Consider the following 23862-nt stretch of genomic DNA (forward strand, 5'->3'; position numbering starts at 1 on the left):
GTCTGTTTGCCACCTTTCCATGCTGTTAGGGCAGGAGTGAGGGGAAGGAAGAGGAGAAGGATACAGTGGTAAGGAAGCCATAGAGCACGTATTTTAGCATCCACTTGTGAGCGTCTGTTTTCAGATGAGTAAACATGAACTTATCCAGGGCAGAATATTTGAAATTGTGACTGTGATTGAAAATTTCAAACGTAAGTCATGTAATTTTTCTTCTTTTCCTTTATGATTTTCTATACAATATTGGAAACCATTAAATGCAAAAAATACCACAATTAAGTTTCTTTTGCTTAAGCAATCATTTTAATGATAAGCATGTCTGCTTAATGAGTATCCCTTTACTAATCAAAATGTTACATATGCTAAAGAGGAAAAGGTATTTTTATGCCAGCTGGCAGAGAGGAATATTGCTCGATTTTATGTCTTGTTGTATATTAAATAATTATTAAATCCCAAAGCCTTATCTTTTTCAAATGGGTTTTGGAATGAGGTGGGACATACAAATAAATATAGCTCAGGCCATATATTAGGCTACTGGGGGCAATAAAACAGATTAATAGAAAGGATCTTGGTCACAAGGAATAGCAATTTCCTCAGTGACTTACAGTGCATTTTGTAGCAATAAGGATTATGTAAATTAAAAACAAGGTTTCACTTTTATTTACCTATCACTTTGTTTTATTTTATTTTTTTTATTAAAATAGAAACAAACTATGGAATATCCTGGCACTGACAAGTAGCCCTAAGGGACAGAATGAAACAGCCATTTGTGTTTAAGGCAAATTCCTTGGTCTTGAATGGCCGTGAAGAATGCTTATTTTAACACTTAGTCTGGTGTTCGGCATATAGTGGTGAATCAGTTAATGTGACATAAAGGAGTGGATGTGTGAGCAGCTGACAAAATGAGGAAGGGGATTTCAGTGAGTCATTGGAGAGCAGTGCTTGATGTTAGGGGAACTGCTGTGATTCTTCGTTGATGGTTGTGAACCTACTTTGTCTCTCAGTTGCTGAATAGTTGCAAATAATTATAAAGAACCTCAGTCACATTTATTTTTTTCCTTCATTCACATTTTATGTAATAGTTGATCTATTTAGAAAATGGGGCATGAAAATAAAATAAGCTCTCATGAACTCAAGAACCCGAGGATAAGAACTTGACCTTTAAACATTGAAGCTACTTTTGTTTGTTGTTCCTTAATCCCATCCTTCTGCCATTTTTATATGAGTAACTATTATGTCATTTCCCCACATATTTTTACCAGATACTTACAGTTTTACCACATATTTATGTTTTTGTGTTTGATTTATTTTGATTTCTTGAACTTCATGAAAATTCTACCATACTACAGGTGGTATTTTTACCTATATCTGAGTATATTTATTTTTAGCACTGTATAATATTTATAAAGTGATGATCCATTCTCTTTGTATGGACATTTGAGCTGGCTGTGGTTGTTTTCATTTATTGATTGATTGCTATTGCCATGCTACCAGAAATATGCTCCCAAAATGTAAACTCTACCCAAACAGGGATTTTTTTTCTATTTTTTTTTAACCTAAAAAGTCACCTGGCTTATGAATGCTCAATAAATGCTTGTCATTTGGGGGCAGAAAAGAAAAACAAAAACAAAAAACAAAAAAATATTGTATGTGATGTCTAAAGGTGCCTGTACAAAAGGTTTCCTGTTAGAAATTTTGCTCACATATCCCCCAATAGAATTTTGAAAACCTGTATCCCTTAATACATTTTTAGTTGATATCTAAGACAACAGCTATATTAACAACTATTTAAGTGATAAATTATAAACACTAATTATAAGTGCAGTAATTTCTGATATAGCTGTATACTGATATTTTAAATTTATACTGTGGTATCATTATTTGAAATAGATCCAATGGAATCCAAATGCCATTGTGATTTTTTACCTTCCATCATTTATTATAAAATGCAGGTAAAAAGGTTTTAAAAAAAACAGAAATTTTATTTTTTTTCTCCCCAAGTCATATTTCCATTTCACTGTTCCCACAGAATTTTAGCGTAGTGCAATATATATTTGCACTTAATTTTTTTTAGTGGTTACCCTATTATACTTTGCAACAAAAGTTATGTAAATAAACCTGATTTGTAGCAAATTTAGTGTTACTTTAAAACTGTTATATTAATTTTTTTCTGGATTTAGTTATAACAGTTGTTATTCGTACACAGTTCATTAAAGCCATTTCAAAAAATAGTCATTAAACATAAAGTAAAACTTTGGAAACGTATCTCAATATGGATGGGACTATCATTGTTCTATTGGATGGATGCCTATCACTGACTAGTAGAATGAGACAGGATTCAGTGGAAATTCACAGTAAGAGAAGATATTTATTAGGCCACCAGTGTGTGCAGTGTTTCCATAAAATGTTGTAGGGATCATTGCTAAGTATACATTATGTATAATAGACTACACTTTCTATTCTCATAGGAAGGAATCAACAAGTACAGAAGTGGTTGACAAGTGCCAGAAAGGATATTTATTATTAAGTTAAAAAAAAGTACCATTTCTAAGTGTTCAGTGATTTTTTTTTTTTTGTAAAATGCAGGGAAATGTTTGTCCTATGAATAATAAGTGTTCCAGAAATACAAGACACTTTTTACCTCTACTATATGTTCCATTTTCTTAAAGATGTAATTCTGAGATGTCAGAAATAACAAACATTTTAATTTTCAATTGTTTGAAATCATGTAAAATATTCAGTTGAAACATAATCCTAGATAAATTTAGGGCATGAGATTTGGAGCACATTGTTTTAGTTCTAGGGTACCTTAAAAATAATCTAGATATGTTAATTCTGTGATAGACTGATAGGACATGTAGCCTCATCTCATGCTTGTTGCTTTTATATTTCTTACCCTCATGCTGTTTTGTTTTCCTCTTATAGACAAGGGTCTCTCCCTCAGGTACAGTGTGCTTTCTTCCACAATCACAAGGCATGGGAAAGTGAGGCTATTAAATGAAAATTGTCATTTCCTGTAATCCCACTCTATAATATATATGCATTCACTGCACCCTAATATGGGGTGTGTGTGTGTGTGTGTGTGTGTGTGTGTGTGTGTGTGTAGGGGGGTTCTAATCCCTCTTTGTCCTTAATAGAAATACAGTTCTATAGAAAACTAGGAAAGATACAAAGCCATACAACTAAGATAGCATTGCTGACATTACCTTCATTAAAGGAGAATTCTCTGTTTTTAATATTTTGGATTGTTCCCATTATTTGGCTTCCTTTAGGATATTGCATCACTATGAAATTGAAGATGAGTGAGAGGTATTTTTTTCAATAATATGGAAGAAAGGATGATTAAGTGAAAAGAGAGGTGAGAAGTCATTGTCATGACATGTAAAGCCTCTACTAAAGGTACATTCTCAGACAGATAACTTCAGAATACATACATTGTAGGGGTGCCTGGGTGGTTTAGTCAGTTAAGCAACCAACTCTTGATTTCGGCTCAGATCATGATCTCATGGTTTATGGAATCAAGCCCCATGTCAGGCTCTACCCTGACAGTGCAAAACCTGCTTGGGATTCTCTCTCTCTCCCTTCCTCTCTCTGCCTCTCCCCACCCACTCTTTCTCTCTGTCTCTCTTGCACTCTTTTTTTTTTTTTTTTAATTTTAACTTGTTTTATTTTTTATTTTTTTTAAAAATTACATCCAAATTAGTTAGCATATAGTGCAACAATGATTTCAGGAGTAGATTCCTTAGCACCTCTTACCCATTTAGCTCATCCCCCCTCCCACAACCCCTCCGGTAACCCTCTGTTGTTCTCCATATTTATGAGTCTCTTCTGTTTTGTCCCCCTCCCTGTTTTTATATTATTTTTGTTTCCCTTCCCTTATGTTCGTTCATCTGTTTTGTCTCTTAAAATCCTCATATGAGTGAAGTCATGTGATTGTTGTCTTGCTCTGACAAACTAATTTCACTTAGCATAATACCCTCCACTTCCATCCATGTAGTTGCAAATGGCAAGATTTTATGCTTTTTGATTGGCAAGTAATACTCCATTGTATATATAAACCGCATCTTGTTTATCCATTCATCCATCAATGGACATTTGGGCTCTTCCCATATTTTGGCTATTGTTGATAGTGCTGCTATAAACATGGGGGTGCATGTGTCCCTTCGAAACAGTACACCTGTATCCCTTGGATAAATGCCTAGTAGTGCAATTGCTGGGTTGTAGGGTAGTTTCTATTTTTAGTTTTTTGAGGAACCTCCATACTGTTTTCCAGAGTGGCTGCACAAGCTTGCATTCCCAGCAACAAAGCAAAAGAGATCCTCTTTCTCCACATCCTTGCCAACATGTTGTTGCCTGAGTTGTTAATGTTAGCCATTCTGACAGGTGTGAGGTGGTATCTCATTGTGGTTTTGCTTTGTATTTCCCCAATGATGAGTGATGTTGAGCATTTTTTCATGTGTCGGTTTGCCATCTGGATATCTTCTTTGGAGAAGTGTCTATTCATGTCTTTTGCCCATTTCTTCATTGGATTATTTGTTTTTTGGGGTATTGAGTTTGGTAAGTTCTTTATGGATTGTGGATAATAACTCTTTATCTCATATGTCATTTGCAAATATCTTCTCGCATTCTGTCGGTTGCCTTTTAGTTTTGCTGATTGTTTCCTTTGCTGTGCTGAAACTTTTTATTTTGATAAGTTCCCAGTAGTTCAGTTTTGCTTTTGTTTCCCTTGCCTCTGGAGATGTGCTGAGTAAGAATTTGCTGCGTCCAAGGTCAAAGAGGTTTTTGCCTGCTTTCTCCTCGAGGATTTTGATGGCTTCCTGTCTTACATTTAGGTCATTCATCCATTTTGAGTTTATTTTTGTGTATGGTGTAAGAAACTTGTCCAGGTGCATTCTTCTGCATGTCGCTGTCCAGTTTTCCCAGCACCACTTGCTGAAGAGACTGTCTTTATTCCATTGGATATTCTTTCCTGCTCTGTCAAAGATTAGTTGGCCATACGTTTGTGGGTCCATTTCTGGGTTCTCTATCCTGTTCCATTGGTCTGAGTGTCTGTTCTTGTGCTAGTACCATACTGTCTTGATGGTTACAGCTTTGTAGTATAGCTTGAAGTCCGGGATTGTGATGCCTCCTGCTTTGGTTTTCTTTTTCAGGATTGCTTTGGCTATTCGGGGTTTTCTGGTTCCATACAAATTTTAGGATTATTTGTTCTAGCTCTGTGAAGAATGCTGGTGTGATTTTGATAGGGATTGCATTGAATATATAGATTGCTTCGGGTAGTATTGACATTTTAATAATATTTGTTCTTCCTATCCAGGAGCATGGGATCTTTTTCCATTTTTTTATGTCTTCTTCAATTTCTTTCATAAGCTCTCTATAGTTTTCAGTGTGTAGATTTTTCACCTCTTTGGTTAAATTAATCCTAGGTATTTTATGTTTTTTTGTGCAACTGTGAATGGGATTGATTCCTGGATTTCTCTTTCTGTTTCTTCATTGTTGGCGTATAGGAATGCAACCGATTTCTGTGCATTGATTTTATATTCTGCAACTTTGCTGAATTCATAAATCAGTTGTAGTAGTTTTTTGGTAGAAATCTTTTGGGTTTTCCACAGAGAGTATCATGTCATCTGCAAAGAGTGAAAGTTTGACCTCCTCCTGGCCGATTTGGATGCCTTTTATTTCTTTGTGTTGTCTGACTGCAGAGGCTAAGACTTCCACTACTATGTTGAATAACAGTGGCGAGAGTGGACATCCTTGTCTTGTTCCTGACCTTAGGGGGAAAGCTGTCAGTTTTTCCCCATTGAGGATGATATTAGCGTTGGGTTGTTCATATATGGTTTTTATGATCTCAAGGTATGCTCCTTCTATCCCTACCTTCCTGAGGGTTTTTATCAAGAAAGGATGCTGTATATTGTCAAATGCTTTCTCTGCCTCTCTATGGAGAAGATCACATGGTTCTTGTCCTTTCTTTTATTGATGTGATGGGTCACGTTAATTGTTTTGCGGATATTGAACCAGCCCTGCATCCCAGATATAAATCCCATTTGGTCGTGGTGAATAATTTTTTTAATGTATTGTTGGATCTGGTTGGCTAATATCTTGTTGAGGATTTTTGCATCCATGTTCATCAGGGAAATTGGTCTATAGTTCTTCTTTGTAGTGGGGTCTCTGTCTGGTTTTGGAATCCAGGTAACGCTGGCTTCATAGAAAGAGTTCGGAAGTTTTCCTTCTAATTCTATTTTTTTGGAACAGCTTCAAGAGAATAGGTGTTAACTCTTCCTTAAATGTTTGGTAGAATTCCCCTGGAAAGCCACCTGGCCCTGGACTCTTGTTTTTTGGGAGATTTTTGATTGCTAATTCGATTTCCTTACTGGTAGTGTATATGTTTCTAGGAATTTGTCCATTCCTTACCAATTGCCCATTTTATTGGAATATAATGGCTCATAATATTCTCTTATTATGTTTTTTTTTTTCTGCTGTGTTGGTTGTGATCTCTCCTCTTTCATTCTTGATTTTATTTATTTGGGTTCTTTCCTTTTTCCTTTTGAACAGACTGGGTAGTGGTTTATCAATTTTGTTAATTCTTTCAAAGAACCAGCTTCTGGTTTCATTACTCTGTTCTACTGTTTTTTTTCTTTTTTTTTTTGTTTGTTTGTTTGTTTCGATAGCATTGATTTCTGCTCTAATCTTTATTATTTCATGTCTTCGTCTGGTTTTGGGTTTTATTTGCTGTTCTTTTTCCAGCTCCTTAAGGCATAAGGTTATGTTGTATATCTGAGATCTTTCTTCTTTCTTTAGGAAGGCCTGGATTGCTATATATTTTCCTCTTATGACCACCTTTGCTGCATCCCAGAGGTTTTGGGTTGTGGTGTTATCATTTTCATTGACTTCCATATATTTTTTAATTTCCTCTTCTTGGTTAGCCCATTCATTCTTTAGTAGGATGTTATTCACTCTCCAAGTATTTGTTACCTTTCCAAATTTTTTCTTGTGGTTGATTTCGAGTTTCATAATGTTGTGGTTGGAAAATATGCACGGTATGATCTCTATCCTTTTGTGCTTACTTAGGGCTGATTTGTGTCCCAGTATATGGTGTATTCTGGAGAAAATCCCATGTGCACTGGAGAAGAATGTGTATTCTACTTTAGGATGAAATGTTCTGAATGTATCTGTTAAGTCCATCTGGTCCAGTGTGTCATACAAAGCCATTGCTTCCTTGTTGAGTTTTTCATTAGATGATCCGTCCATTGCTGTGTGTGGGGTGTTGAAGTCTCCTACTATTATGGTATTACTATCAATGAGTTTCTTTATGTTTGTGGTTAATTGATTTATATATTTGGGTGCTTTCACATTTGGCACATAAATGTTTACAATCGTTAAGTCTTCTTGGTGGATAGACCCCTGATTATGATATAATGCCCTTCTGCATTTCTTGATACAGTCTTTATTTTAATGTCTAGATTGTCTGATATATAAGTATGGCTACTCTGGCTTTCTTTTGTTGATCATTAGCATGATAGATGGTTCTCCATCCCCTTATTTTCAATCAGAAGGTGTCTTTAGGTCTAAAGTGGGTCTCTTGTAAACAGCATATAGATGGATCTTGTTTTCTTATCCATTCTGTTACCCTGTGTCTTTTGATTGGAGCATTGAGTCCACTGACTTTTAGAGTGAGTACTGAAAGTTATGAATTTATTGCCATTAAGATGCTTGTAGAGTTGGAGTTTTGGGTGGTGTTCTCTGGTCCTTTCTAATCTTTGTTGAGTTTGATATATATATATGTATGTTTTCTCCCCCCAGAGAGTGTCCCTTAAAATTTTCTTGCAGGGCTGGTTTAGTGGTCACAAACTCCTTTAATTTTTGTTTGTCTGGGAAACTTTTTATCTCTCCTTCTATTTTGAATGACAGTCTTTCTGGATAAAGAATTCTTGGCTTCATATTTTTCTGATTTAGCACACTAAATATATCCTGCCACTCCTTTCTGACCTGCCAAGTTTCTGTGGATAGGTCTGCTGCAAACCTGATCTGTCTTCCCTTGTAGGTTAGGGACTTTTTTCCCCTTGCTGCTTTCATGATTCTCTCCTTGCCTGAGTATTTTGTGAATTTGACTATGATGTGCCTTGTTGATGGTCAGTTTTTGTTGAATCTGATGGGGGTCCTCTGTGCTTCCTGAATTTTGATGTCTGTGTCTTTCCCCAGGTTCAGAAAGTTTTCTGCTATTATTTTCTCATGTAACCCTTCTACCCCTATTTCTCTCTCTTCATCTTCTGGGATCCCTATGATTCTGATGTTGTTCCTTTTTAATGAGTTACTGATTTCTCTAATTCTTAAATTGTGCTCTTTTGCCTTAATCTCCCTCTTTTTTTCTGCTTCATTATTCTTCATAAGTTTGTCCTCTATATCACTGATTCTCTGTTCTGTCTTATCCTTCCTTGCCGCCGCTGCATCCATCTGTGATTGCAACTCAGCTATAGCATTTTTAATTTCATTTGGACTATTTTTTACTTCTTTTATCTCTGCAGAAAGGGATTCTAATCTATTTTAAACACTAGCTAGTATTCTTATTTCGTGATTCTAAATTCTGGTTTAGACATCTTGATTGTATCTGTGTTGGTTAAATCCCTGTCTGTCGTTTCTTTGTGCTCTTTCTTTTGGGGTCAATTCCTTTGTTTTGTCATTTTGAAGGGAGAAAAGGAATTAATGAAGCAAAAAAATTAAAATTAAGAAAATATCAAAATTAAAAAAAGATATATTAAAATTAAAAAATTAAAAACACACACACTCAACAAAAATCTAATAAATGATGGTAGATTCTAGGTGTGTTTTGGTCTGGGTGTTGAAAGTGGTTTGACAGAGTAGAGAAAAAAGGGTGAAAAAGGAAAAAAAAGAGGAAATCATTTGAGAATTTGAAAAAGTGAATACAGACTAAAATGAGATGATGGGGGGCGCCTGGGTGGCTCAGTCGGTTAAGCGTCCAACTTCAGGTCAGGTCACGATCTCGCGGTCCATGAGTTCGAGCCCTGCGTCGGGCTCTGGGCTGATGGCTTGGAGCCTGGAGCCTGCTTCCGACTCTGTGTCTCCCTCTCTCTCTGCCCCTCCCCCGTTCATGCTCTGTCTCTCTCTGTCTCAAAAAGTAAATAAACATTAAAAAAAAAATAAAATAAAATAAAAAATAAAATAAATAAAATGAGATGATGGGAGTAAAATAGAATTTGAAAATATTTACGTGAAAGTAAAGATTATAGTAGAATAAAATCAAAGAAAAATATTTTTAATAAAATTTAAAATAATGAATTTTTCTCTTTCTGTATTCAAGAAAAAGAAAAGAAATGAAAAAGAGAAAAAGAGAAAAAAATAAATCATTTGAAAATTTGAAAAAGTGAATACACTGTAGTAGACTAAAATAAAATGATGGAAGTAAAATCGAATTTGAAAAAAATTACATAAAAGCAAAAAATTTAGTAAAAAAACTAAAGAAAAATAGAAATTTTTTCTACTTTAATAGAAATTCAAAGTAAAATGAAGTTTTTCTCTTTCTGTATCAAAAAAAAGAAACAAAAAGAAAAAAGAAAAAGAAAAAGGGAAATTGTTTGAAAATTTGGAAAGGTGAATACATTGAAGTAGACTAAAATAAAATGATGAAAGTAAGATAGAATTTGAAAATGTTACACAAAAGTAAAAAAATATAGTAAAATATTTAAAGAAAAATACTTTTAATAAAAATTGAAAAAAAAATGATTTTTTTCTCTTTCTGTAATCAAGAAAAAGGAAAGTAGTGTAAAAGAGGAAAAAAAAGAAAGAAAATTGAATAGGTGGACCTGCTAACAGATTGAAATAGGACTGAGATTATTTCATTTTCCCCTAGAAGTCAGACTGTGTAGCACTTTATAGTCCATAAACTAAGTTGGCGGTGAGATTCGTGTTCTTGAAGAGTGAGGTTGGCCCAGTTGGGGGGGGGGGGGGGGCTCAGTGTAACTGCTCCATTCTCCACTAGATGGCGCTGCTAGCCTATTGGGATGGAATGTTGTGGCACTAGTAGGTGCATATGCGCATGTGCGGGAGTGGTGAAAATGACATCACCCAGCTACCCTGTCTCTAGTATCTGAAGGAACTCTGTTCTCCCGGATCAGCAATCACGCACCCTTCCTCTGTCTTCAGCTTTCATCCACTCCCTGCTTCTTCACTGTCCATGACCTGGCCCCAGGGAGTACCTCTCTCCCCAGTTTTGTCTCAGATGCAGCTGTTTTCCCTGGCCCCGTTACTTCTGAAGGATTGCGGCTTTGACCCGTTCCACCCCTCTGTGGGAGGGTCTTACCGAGCAATGGCTGAATAATGGCTGAATGTCCGCTGCACCCAGGAACACTTGTTGGACCCTGCTGCTGCTGGAGCCCCGAGACTGTGGCCAGGTGCCAGCCTGCCTCAGAAAAAGTTCACGAGATAGTGTAGCAGCAGCTTTTCAGAGATTATGGAAAATCACAACACACTTCTGGTACCAGGCTTCACCCTTAACAACCTTATTCCAGCACCAACAAATGTGGCTATTTTCTGGGGTCTGCTGGGACCAGGTGGCTTCAACAGTCTCTACCAAATATCCTTCCAGCTGTGGAACCACTTTTCCCTGTGTGGCCTGAGAACCTCCCGGACCCCACTCTGTTCCTGGGGATTTGCCCTTCCCACCAGAGCACTACCAGGTATCGAGCTGCAGAGTTGCAGACTTTGTGCTCTCCTTGTTTATAGTCTTAATGGAATTTAAACCCTCTCCTTTCTCCTTTCTCCCTTTTTAGTTTAGTCCCTGCGGCTGTTTCTAATTTTCCACTTCCTCTTTAGCTACTTTTGGGGAAAGGTGCTTTTCCTGTATTCTCCCCCCGCCCCTCCCCAGTCTCCATCCTGTCTCTGCCTGCAAAAGTGGCTCCCTGCCAGCCTCTGGCTTGTCTCCCCCAGTTCACCTCTCCGCACCATGTACCTGCTGAATTCTGTGGTTTAGGTTGTGCAGATTGTTGTGTTGATCCTCCAATCAGTTTTCTTGGTTTGTAGGATGGTTTAGTGTTGGTCTGGCTGTATTTCATGGACATGAGACACACAAAAAAAGTCTATGCTGTTCCACCATCTTGGCTCCTCCTCCTCCTCCTGTCTCTCTCTTGCTCTCAAAACAAATAAGTAAATAAATAAATAAACAAACAAAAAAACAAATAAAAAATAATATATACATTGCATATGGAATCTGGGAGTCTGCAGTTTATTCCCTTAAATGTATCTGTGCCTATGAGAAACTCATGTACCCCAGGGTTATACATACCCAATTTGGAGACTTTTGATACTTGCGTGGAAATAGGTGCTCAGTCATGGGATATGCCCTTTTCCCATTTATAAGATAACCTACAAATTGATTACCAAAATAATTGTCCAAATTAACACTCCAACCAGATGGTATGAGAACACTCATTTTCTCTATACCTTTGCCAATACTTATTGTCAGATTTATTAATTTTAGGTAAACTAATAGATATAAAATATTATACCTTGTTATTAAATACCATTTCTGTGTCATTAATTTACTAAAGAGATTGAACATCTTTCCTTGTTTATTTGCCATTATTCCTCTTCTGTGCAATGCCAATGTATACTGTTTTGCCCATTTTTCTAGTGGAATGTTTGTCTTTTTGTTATTATACCATAGAATTTATTTATAGATTCTGGATTTTTTTTTTAAAATTTAATGTTTATTTATTTTTGAGAGAGAGACACACACAGAATGTGATCAGGAGAAGGGCAGAGAGAGAGGGAGACAGAATCTGAAGTGGGCTTCAGGCTCTGAGCTGTCGGCACAGAGTCCAACATGGGGCTTGAACTCACCAAGTGTAAGATCATGACCTGAGCCGAAGTCCAATGCTCAAACAACTAAGCCACCCAGGCTCCCCTAGATTCTGGATTTTAATAATTTATTTGTTAAATATGTTGCAAATATCTTCTCCTAGTTTTTGGCTAGTTTTTTCACATTCTTTATGGAATCTTTTGGGGGAACAGAAGCTCTCGAATTCAGTCAAATTGATCTTTTTGTTTATGATTAGAACCTTTTTTTTGTTGAAAAATTCTTTTGTATTTAAAGTGTATATTGGTATCTTCCTCTTATACTTCCTGTAAAAGTTTTAAATTTTCTTGTTTCACCTTTAAGTCTGTAATCCATCTGGAGGTGGTTTTTGTCTGTGATTTGAAGTAGAGGTTTGAGTTTAGTTTTTCCCATCAATAGCCAGAATTGTTTATTGTTTAGTGCACCTCTTGCTGTCTCTAGTATATATCAAGTTTCATGTATGTGCAAGTTTGTTTCTGCACTTTCTTAGTTTTTGTTTGTTTCTTGTTTTGCTTTTTTAGTTTTTTACTTTCTTTTTAAAATTTCTCTTATGGCTTTATTATTTTAAGTTTATTTATTTATTTTGAGAGAGAGAGAGAAAGAGTGAGTGAGAGAGGAGAGAGAGAATCCCAATCAGGCTCTGCACTGCCAGCACCGAGTCTGACTAGGGGCTTGAACCCATGTACCATGAGATCATGAGTGGATCATGATCAGATGAGCTGAAACCAAGAGTTGGATGCTTAACTGACTGAGCCACCCAGGTGACCCTCACTTTCTATGTCTATGCTGATACCACACTCTCTTTACTATTTTAGTACAATAAGTGTGGATATCTTTGGCAGATTAGAGATGGCAGCACATTTTTGACATGTTTCTCATCAGGCAGTGGAGTCTCTTCTCCTCCACTGGAAACTGTGCTCCTCCATGATTGCTTTGACCAGTGGATATAGAACTAGGAAGATATCTATCACTTTTCTGTGTGGTTCAAGGGATTGCTGTGCTACCAAGAAGGAAGTCTAACTGCCCTGCTGGAGATACCAGATGTTGAGAACTTTCTGAGTACATGGAGAGTGAGAAGGGAGCAGCTAAATTCACTCTGCTGGCTGTTCCTGACAAGGTCCTAGGGTGAAGCTGTTTTGGATGCTCCAGACCAACTAGCATCCAGCTGAGTGTATCATTGAATGATCCCAGTAGACACCATGTGGAGTCAAAAAATAATAATAGCCTAGCTCTATAGCTTCCTGATATGTCCAACTTGGCTACCATCCCCCTTTATTCAGTCAAGCACTAATTTAGGTGCTACTGTAAAAGGATTTTGCAGATGCAGTTAAAGCCATTAATCAGTTGATTTTAAGTAAGGGTAATTATCCTGGTAGGCCCAATTTAATTTGTTGGATCACCTTCAATGCAGGCCTGTGTGTTTTTTTAGGGAGAGAAGAAATCCTGCCATTAAGCAGCAGCATTTGCCTATGCTTACAGAATTCAGACCTCTATACGATCCTTCTTTCTCAATTTCCCCCTGTACAGACTTTTTTAGGCAGCCCCCAGAAGTAAGTAAGCCAATCCCTTGAAATAAATAAATATTTGTAGTAAATCCTACTGGTTTTACTTTCTTGATTGAACTTTTACTGGTAAATGAGCCAAGCCCTACCCAAATTCCTGATCCATAAAATCATGAGATTAATAAAATAGTTGTTTTAAGCCACTAAAATTTGGGATAGTTTGCTATAAAACAGTAGATAGTCAAAACAATATTAAGGACAACTTCCTTCCTTCCTTCCTTCCTTCCTTCCTTCCTTCCTTCCTTCCTTCTTTCCTTTCTTTTGTATCATGGCTATCCTTGGTCTTTGCTTTTTCATACAAATTTAAAAATCAACTTTTACAGAGTCTTTATGAACTCTATTGATATCTTCATGGGGATTGTATTACATCTAAAGACCAATTTTAGGGCAATGACATCATTATGGTATTGTATCTTATCCATTTATTTATGTCTACATTTATTTCTTTAATGTTTTTCAGAGTCCAGAGTGCTAACCATTACACCATGGAATCCCACAATGTTTTTCAATAATATTTAAAAATCTCCTCCAATAAGTCTTATATATTTTTGCCATATTTTTCTAGATACTTCATATTTATAATGTTATTATATGGAAGTATTTTCTTAATTAAAATTTCTGGTGTATGAGGGGGGGAGGGTTTTTATATAGTAATGTTGTATTTCTGCAATTATGTTAAACTCCCTTACTAATTTTTAAAATTTTTTTTAATGTTTATTTATTTTTAAGAGTGAGAGAAACAGAGTGTGAATGGGGGAGGGGCACAAAGGGCACAAAGGGAACAAGGATTCTTTTTTTTTTAATTTTTTTAACAATTACTCATTTTGAAAGGCAGAGAGAGACAGAGCATGAACAGGGGAGGGGCAGAGAGAGAGGGAGATACAGAATCTGAAGCAGGCTCCATGCTCTGAGCTGTCAGTACAGAGCCTGACATGGGGCTTGAATTCACAGACTGCAAGATCATGACCTGAGCCAAAGTCAGATGCTTAACCAACTGAGCCACCCAGGCACCCTGACTCTCTTACTAATTTTAATATTTTGCCTGAAGAATCTTTTAGGTTTGCATTTTCTGTCTTATTCGTACCTCCTTCTCTTTATCCATGTCTTCCCTTTATAAACTCATTTTTTATAAACTCTTTTTTTTTAATGTTTATTTATTTTTGAGAGCAGAGAGAGAGGGAGACACATAATTCAAAGCAGGCTCCAGGCTCTCAGCTGTTAGTACAGAGCTTGATGCAGGGCTGGAATCCATGAATCCTGAGATCATGGCCTGAGCCGAAGTCGGAAGCTTAACCAACAGAGCCACCCAGGTGCTCCTAGAAACTCTTAAGTAGATGAAGACAAAAGTTGATTTTAAGTTTACCCATGGTCTAATTTGTAGGTATTGGTAGTTATGGTATGTGTACTTTTAGAATACTGATGTATGTTCTTCTTTGGGCCTTTGCAATTTAAACATGTGCTTGAGAACAATTACAGTTAAAAAGAAAACATGTTGGAAAACTTACAGTGCACTTAGAGGTTAATATCCCGGCTGTATGATTTTAGATAAATTACTTCACCTTCATAGACTTGCTTTTCTCCCCTCTAAGATGGGCATTAACATAGACCTAAACCATGGGGTTGTCTTAAGGACAAAATTTAGTGTGTGCATTCAAAATTCTCACCCCTTTTCTTTCTTTCTTTCTTTCTTTCTTTCTTTCTTTCTTTCTTTCTTTCTTCTTTCATGTTATTTTGCTTCATTTTCTATTTATTTATTTATTTATTATTTTGGAGTGATTTTAGATTTATAGAAAAGTTGCAAAGATAGTACTGCAAAGATAGTAGTTGCAAAGATAGTACCCACATCCCTTCACCCAGTTTTCTCTAATGATAACATCCTAAATAATTATGATACATTTGTCAAAAATAAGAAGTTAACATTGTACATCACTGTTCACTGAACTCCAAAAATTCTCATCACTTTGAAAGCACTCAGTAAATGGTGGCTGTTGTAATTTTAGGCAAATAGCTATCTGTATTTAATTAAAAGTGTTTATGAAGTATTTATAACTTTTATATGATTGAAATCATACTTTATTGCAAGATGTTTAACATTTGAATAGTGTATTCTCACCCACATGCTCCGGGAAGCTGGCAAAAAACAGGTGAAATTAGTCTCTTATATTACCCTTCCCTCTTTGGATGCTCTGTACTTCTGTTTAGTCATTTTCCTTTTATGTATTCAGTGTTCTCATATGGAGAGGAGGCAGTCTTAGGGGAATGAAACTCATAAAATTCATACTAAGGAATTTGTGATTTATGTGATGTCCATGGCAGATAGTTTCTTTAAAGATTACTGTGTGTGTGTGTGTGTGTGTGTGTGTGCGTGTGTGTGTGTATCTATATCCAATACAGTATGCTCTTCTTACAATTTGATGTTGATGCACCTTCATCAGGAGATAAAGGGTCTTTATTACCTCCGCTTGAAATTGGGTGGACTTTTGTAAATGCTTAACTAGTAGAATGTGGAGAACTGGTGCAGTTTGACCTCTGCAGCTAGATCATGAAAAGCATTATGGCTTCTGCTTGGCTATTCTCTGGACACTTGCCCTTGGAACCAACTATCATCTGGTGAGGAAGTTGAAGCCACGTAGATAAGGTTTAACAGTTTCTTCAGGTCTTCATTTCCTTATGAAAACTCCTGTCATGTAAACCTTAAATTAATGTGTATGCTTTTCTGTTATTAATCTGTCATCTGTTACAGGTATCTCAGCAGATAATTTAAAAGGGTAAAGGAAAAAGATATATATTTTTTTCTACACCTTTTTACTTTTTGGTGTTTTTTTGGTGAGCAAAATCTTTCATTTTGATTAAGACCAATTTATCACTCAATCTTATAATGATAGTAAGCAGTAGAAAGAGGCTAGAAAGATTTGTCAGCCTAATTTACAAAGATATCATTGCATGAAAGACCAAAGATGAGACCTTTATGTTTGCTTTATATTAATGTTTTGAAGAATAGCACATATGTAATGTAATTTTTCAAAAAAATATATTTAGAATGGCAATACAATTCCGTTTTGCTGCTTAGCTCTGATGAAAAGTTTTTGTAAATTAAATGAGTATTTCTTTTCAAATGTAGATTTGACAAATTATATCCTTAATGACTTTTTAAAAATAAGAGTATGCCAGCTGAGAGAACAAAACTACCTCAAGAAAAGCAACATTTTGGAACTGAACTAAAAAATATGTGTAAAGTAAACTCAAAGTGAAAGATCTAGAATTATAAGAAATTCTTTCATAAGGAAGTGTGTGGGTGTGTGTGGGTGTGTGTGTGTGTTTGTATGAGAGAGACAGAGACAGAGAGATATAGAGACAGAGAGAGACAGACATAGAGAGCATTTGTGCATGCGTTTGCATTTAAACAGAGATTATCCTGTCACTGTCCTTCCTTTCAAATTGTCCTGACCCTCAGACAACAGAGAACCAACATAATAGGACTGCATAACTCTTTCTACAACCAACTCTTAAAGGGAGACATTGAAGAAAAAAATAAGTCTCCATTTGGATTTCTTTCTTTTCACCATTATGCACTTGTCTTTTAATCAGACAAACACCTCCTGTGGTTTTATTTCATGAATAAGTGTGCACAAATGGTATATGTGGAGTGTGTGTTAGAGAAAGGATTATTACCTTGGAGCAAAGCTCCAATAGCCTGACACTAATAATGTCAAATCAGGCTTACAATTAAAAAATGAATATTTAAATGATGTTTTGGATGTTTTCTCTCTTGATTGCTTTATGGGATTAAAAGCCTGAAACCAGTATCTCTATGCTAGTAATAAGATTTGGCCAAAGGTGAGGGAAAAAACAAAAAACAAAAAAAAAACAAGACCCAAGCAAGGAGCTAATAGCAGATACCACTCGCATATTTAGTGGGAATATTAAAATTTGATCTTACTTATAAATGCATTAAATGGTTCATCTGCATTTTCTATTGAGTGTCAGAGAACATATAATTAAGAGAAATTGTTTGTAATTGTAAAGTACCCTATCATAGCTTAATAATCTTCTTATGAATTGTTTAATGTTGTTTAAAATGTTTCATTCTGTGGAAAGGGTCATGCTCCCTTTCAGGGGTCTAGCTGTGTCTAAGGACAGGTTTCAAAATTATAAGAGGTTGGTTTTATGTAGATGCTATAAATTAGAAAATAACTATTAGCTGGTTATCTAATAAAAAGAGATCAGATTGCAATAATTTATGCAGTTGGAGAAAACTGCTGAGAGGAAAAAATTTAAAATATTAATCTGTATGACTGGTTTCTGTTGCTGTGAGTACCTTTCCATATGTGTTTTGTCTTAAAATTAGAGAAAAATCATGAAATCATTGTAAAGTAGATTTAGACAGAAAGAAAAGAGGATGTCTGCTATGGACTGAATTGTGTCCTTCCAGAAATCTATAAGTTGAATCTAAACCCCAATGTAACTGTATTGGAGATAGTCTTTAAGAAGGTAATTAAGATTAAATGAGGTCATAAGGGTGGAACCCTAATCTAATAGGACTAGTGTCCTTATAAGAAAGGGAAGAGACACTAGAAGTATGTGTACACAGAGAAAAGGCTATGCTAGGACACAATGAAAAGACAACTATCTGGAAACCAGGAAGAACAGTCTCACCAGAAATTAACCCTGCCAGCACCTTGATTCTAGACTCCCAGCTTCCAGAACTGGAAGAAAATACATTTTTATTGCTTAAGTCATCCACCTTGTGATATTCTGTAATGGCAACATGAGCCAGCTGACACAAGAACTGAATAGAATCTAACCCCAGGAGTTTTAACATCTCTAAGTTAGTGTCAGTGTTACCTGTATCAGCTGGATATATCCAACCTTACTTTACCTTTATATTTATGACTAATTAAGGTGTTACTGTGTATCAACATTTAAAACAAGTATGTACAGTTGTTATTAGTTTATAAAATATTTGCATGTTCATTTGATTCTTAAAAAGTGTGATGTTCTTGGAAAGTCATATTCCAATCACCCTGCTATTTATCCTAATGAAATCAGTAAATATAAACACAAGGAGAAATCTATAGATAAGGTAGTAACATGTTAGCATCTTGCTTTGCAGCCAGTGAGGAAATAGAAAGAGCGTTTATAAATAGACTAGAGACTTACTATTCAATGTGTGGCCGCATATATCAGTGGCATCAGGATCACCTTGAAGTTAAACACAAAGGTAGAAACTTCAGTTCTACCCCAAACCTACTGAATCATGACAATGAGTTATCACTTCTCATCTGTTAGTATGGCTATTACGAAAAAGACAAGAGATAGCAAGTATTGATGAGGATGTGGAGAAAAGAGAACCATTGTACACTGTTAGTGGGAATGTTAACTGGTAGAGACATTACAGAAAATAATATAGAGGTTCCTCAGAGAATTAAAAGTACAGCTATCATATGATACAGCAATCCTATTTCTGGGTATATATTTGAAGAAAATGATATCACTGTAGCCAAAATATGGAAACTACGTAAGTGTCCATCAACAGATGAATGGATAAAAAAGATGTGATACACACACACACACACACACACACACACACAATGGAATATCATTCAGCCACTAAAAAGAAAGAAATACTGCCATTTGTAACAACTTGAATTGACCTTGTGGGAATTATGCTAAGTGAATTAAATCAGAGAAAGAAAAATATTGTATGATTACACTTATATGTGGAACCTAAAAAAAAAAAAAGGCCAAACTCATAGAAACAGAATATAGAATGGTGGTTGTCAGTGGCTGGGGTGGGGGAAATGGGGAGATGTTGGTCAAAGGGTACAAACTTCCAGTTATAAGATAAAGAAGTTCTGATCATCAATTATATAGCATGGTGACTAGAATTAACAATATTATATTATATACTTAAAAATTATCAAGGCAATAAATCCTAAATGTTCTTATCACAGAAAATATGTTGCAGTTATGTGAGGTGATCGATGTATTCATTAATATACATTATTGCAGTAATTGTTTTTGCAGTATATATGTGTATCAAATTATAACATTGTACATCTTAAACATATGCAATGTGGCATGTCAGTAATATCTCAGAGGAAAAGACTTACTGCAAAGCTACCATCATCAAGATAACTGTTGGCACTGGACAAGGATAGACATATAGTCAATAAAAGAATTAAGGGAATCCAAAAGAAACCCTTACATTTATGATCAATGTGGTCAGAGGTGCCAAGGAAATTCAATAAAGAAAAAAAAAACCTCTCTTTTCAGTAAATGGCTCTGGGACAATATCTATCCACATGCAAAAGAATAAGTTAGATCCATTCCTCACACCATATCCAAAATTAACTCAAAATGGATTATAAAGGTATGAATAAGTTAAAACTATAAAACTCTTAGAAGAAAATCTAGGAATAAACCATGTGACTTTAGTTTAAACAAATCCTTTTTAGGTATGACACCAAAAGCACAAGTGGCATCAGGGAAAAAAACAAACAAACAAAAAAAACAAATTGGACTTCATTGAATTTAAAGTTCTGTGCTTCAAAGAATACCATTAAGCAAGTAAAAATATAATCTCTATAATGGAGGAATATTTGCAAATAACATCTGATAAGAGATGGTAGATTCAGACTATATAATGATCTCTTACCAGTCAAAAAGACAAATGATCTATTTTAAAAATGGGTGAAGGATCACTTCAAGATATATTACAAAGCTGTAGTCATAAAAACAGTAAGGTACTGGCACAAAAACAGACACATAGATCAATGGAATAGAATAGAAAGCCTGAAAATGGAACCACAACTATATGGTCAACTAATCTTCAGCAAAGCAGGAAAGAGCATACAATGGAAAAAAGACAGATGTACAGTCTTCAATAAATGGTGTTGGGAAAACTGAACAGCCACATGCAGAAGAATGAAATGGGAACACTTTCTTATACCATACACAAAAATAAATTCAAAATGGATGAAAGGCCTAAATGTAACACCTGAAACCATTAAAATCCTATAGGAGAACACAGGTAGCAACCTCTTTCACATCAGCTGTAGCAGCTTCTTAGTAGACACATCAGAAAAGGCAAGGGAAACAAAAACAAAATGAACTATTCAGACTTCATCAAGATGAAAAGCTTCTGCGCAGCAAAGAAGACAACAAAACTAAAAGGCAACCTACAAATTGGAGAAGACATTTGCAAATGACATATCTGATAAAGTATTAGTATCCAAAAATCTATAAAGAACTTACCAAACTCAACATCCAAAACACAAATAATCCAGTGAAGAATGGACAGAAGACATGAATAGACACTTTTCCAGAGAAGACATCCAGATGGCTAACAGACAAATGAAAAGATTCTCAACTTCACTCATCATCAGGGAAATACAGATCAAAACCACAATGAAAAACCACCTCACACCTGTCAGAATTGCTAATAACAGATGTTGGTGAGGAGAAAGGGGAACCCTCTTACACTGCTGGTGGGAATACAAACTGGTGCAGCCACTCTGGAAAACAGTATGGGAGTTCCTGAAAATGTTAAAAATAGAACTACCCTATGATCCAACAATTGCACTACTAGGTATTTGTCCAAAGGATACAAAAATACCGATTTGAAGGGGCACATGCACCTCGATGTTTATAGCAACATTGTCAACAATACCCAAATTATGGAAAGAACCAAAATTTCCATCAACTGATGAATGGATAAAAAAGTGATACACACACACAGACACAGACACACACACACACACACACACACACTGGAGTATTACTCAGCCATAAAAAGGAAATGAAGGGCGCCTCGATGGCTCAGTCAATTAAATGTCTGATTCTTGATTTTGGCTTAGGTCATGATCTCATAGTTATGAGATCGAGCCCCACATTGGGCTCTGTGCTGGGTGAGGAGCTTGCTTGGGATTCTCCCTCTCCTCTCCCTCTGCCCCTCCCTTGCTTGTGTGTGTGCTTTCTCTTTCTCTTTTAAAAGAAAAAAAAAAGAATGGGGCACCTGGGTGGATCAGTCAGTTAAGTATCCGACTTCAGCTCAGGTCATGATCTCATGGTTTGTGAGTTTAGTCCCTACATCGGGCTCTAAGGTGACAGTTCAGAGCCTGGAGCCTACTTCACATTCTGTGCCTCCCTCTCTCTCCCTGCCTCTCCCCTGCTGGCGCTCTGTCTCTCTGTCTCTCTCAAAAATAAATAAACATTAAACTTTTTTTTAAAGTGGTATCATGCCATTTCTTTATTTTATTTTATTTTATTTTATTTTATTTTATTTTATTTTATTTTATTTTATTTTTTCAATATATGAAGTTTATTGTCAAATTGGTTTCTATACAACACCCAGTGCTCATCCCAAAAGGTGCCCTCCTCAATACCCATCACCCACCCTCCCCTCCCTCCCACCCCCCATCAGCCCTCAGTTTGTTCTCAGTTTTTAAGAGTCTCTTATGCTTTGGCTCTCTTCCACTCCAACCTCTTTTTTTTTTCCCTTCCCCTCCCCCATGGGTTTCTGTTAAGTTTCTCAGGATCCACATAAGAGTGAAACGATATGGTATCTGTCCTTCTCTGTATGGCTTATTTCACTTAGCATCACACTCTCCAGTTCCATCCACGTTGCTACAAAGGGTTATATTTCATTCTTTCTCATTGCCACGTAGTACTCCATTGTGTATACAAACCACAAGTTTTTTATCCATTCATCAGTTGATGGACATTTAGGCTCTTTCCATAATTTTTCTTGCCATTTCAACAATGTGGATGGAATTAGAGTGTATTAATGCTAAGCAAAGTAAGTCAGTGAGAGAAAGACAAGTACCATATGATTTCACTCATATGTGGAATTTAAGAAATAAAACAGATGAACATAGGGGAGAGAAAACAAAGGGGAGGGAGGCAAACCATAAAACAGACTCTTAACTATAGAGAACAGACTGAAGGTTGCTGGAGGGGAGGTGGGGAGGGGATGGGCTAAATGGGTGATGGGTGTTAAGGAGGGCACTTTTTATGATGAGCACTGAGTGTTATAGGTAAGTGATGAATAACTAAATTTTACCCCTAAAACTATTATTACACTAAATATTAACTAAATAGAATTTAAATTTTTAAATGTTTATTTAATTTGAGAGAGACAGAGACAGAATGTGAGGAGGGGAGGTACAGAGAGAGGAGACACAGAATCCAAGGCAGGCTCCAGGTCCTGAGCTGTCAGCACAGAGCGCCATGCAGGACTCGAACCCACAAGCTGTGAGATCATTACCTAAGCCAAAGTCAGACACTTAACCAACTGAGCTACCCAGATGCCCATAGAATTTATACAAAAACTTGAAACATTTAAAAAATGGGTCAAATATCTGAATAGGCATTTATTCTAAGAAGATATACAGATGCCTAATATGCATATGAAAAGATGCTCAACATTATTAGCCATTAGAAAAATACACACTAAATCCATAGTGAGATACCATCATACTCACTATTATGGTAATGATATTAATAATAATAAGCATAGATAACAAAGATGTAGTTAGGGAAATTGGAACCCTTAAACATTGCTTGTAGGGATGTAAAATGGTGCAGCCACTTTCGAAAACCTTCAATTTTCGAAAACTTTCAATTCCTCAAAGGTTAAACATAGGTTTACCATACATCCAGAAATTCCATTCCTAGGGAAAATACCAAGATATGAAAATGTATGTTCACTCAAAAACTGAATACAAATACTCATAACAGCATTATTTATAGTAGACAAAAAGTAGAAACAGCCCACATGTCCGTGAACTGATGAATGGATAAATGGGTATATTCATACAATAGAATATTATTCAGCAATATAAAGGAATGAAGTACTTATACATGTTACAACATAGATATGCCTTGAAAACATTATGCTAAATGAATGAAGCCACTCACAAAATACAACTATTGTATATGGCATGCTCTTCATAGGCAAACCTATAGGGACAGGAAGTAGATTCATTGTGGCCAAACTTTGGGGGTTTGGAAGGAAATGGGAAGTGACTATTAGCAGGTACAAAATTTATTTTTGGAGGGGTGAAGATATTCTAAAAATAATTGTGTTTATGGTTTCACAAACCTGTGAATATAGTAAAAAAAAATTAAACACACTTTGAAATGGGTGAATAATATGCTATATTAATCATATGTCAATAAAGGTATTATGTTAAAAAATTTCCCAGTGTTATCTTTCTTCATTCCATACCAACATTCATTCTACCCAGGGAGTTTATTTATATATTTTTTCATTTTTTATTTTTTAGAGAGAGAGAGAGAGACAAAGTGTGAGTGGGGGAGGGGCAGAGAGAGAGAGGTTGACGCAGAATCTGAAGCAGTCTCCAGCCTCCCAGCTGTCAGCACAGAGTCCAATGTGAGGCTCGAACTCACTAACTGTGAGATCATGACCTGAGCCAAAGTCAGACACTTAACCAA

This window comes from Panthera onca, chromosome C2 (genome assembly GCF_046562875.1).
Source record: "Panthera onca isolate mPanOnc1 chromosome C2, mPanOnc1 haplotype 2, whole genome shotgun sequence".
In the NCBI taxonomy this organism is placed as follows: Eukaryota; Metazoa; Chordata; class Mammalia; order Carnivora; family Felidae; genus Panthera; species Panthera onca.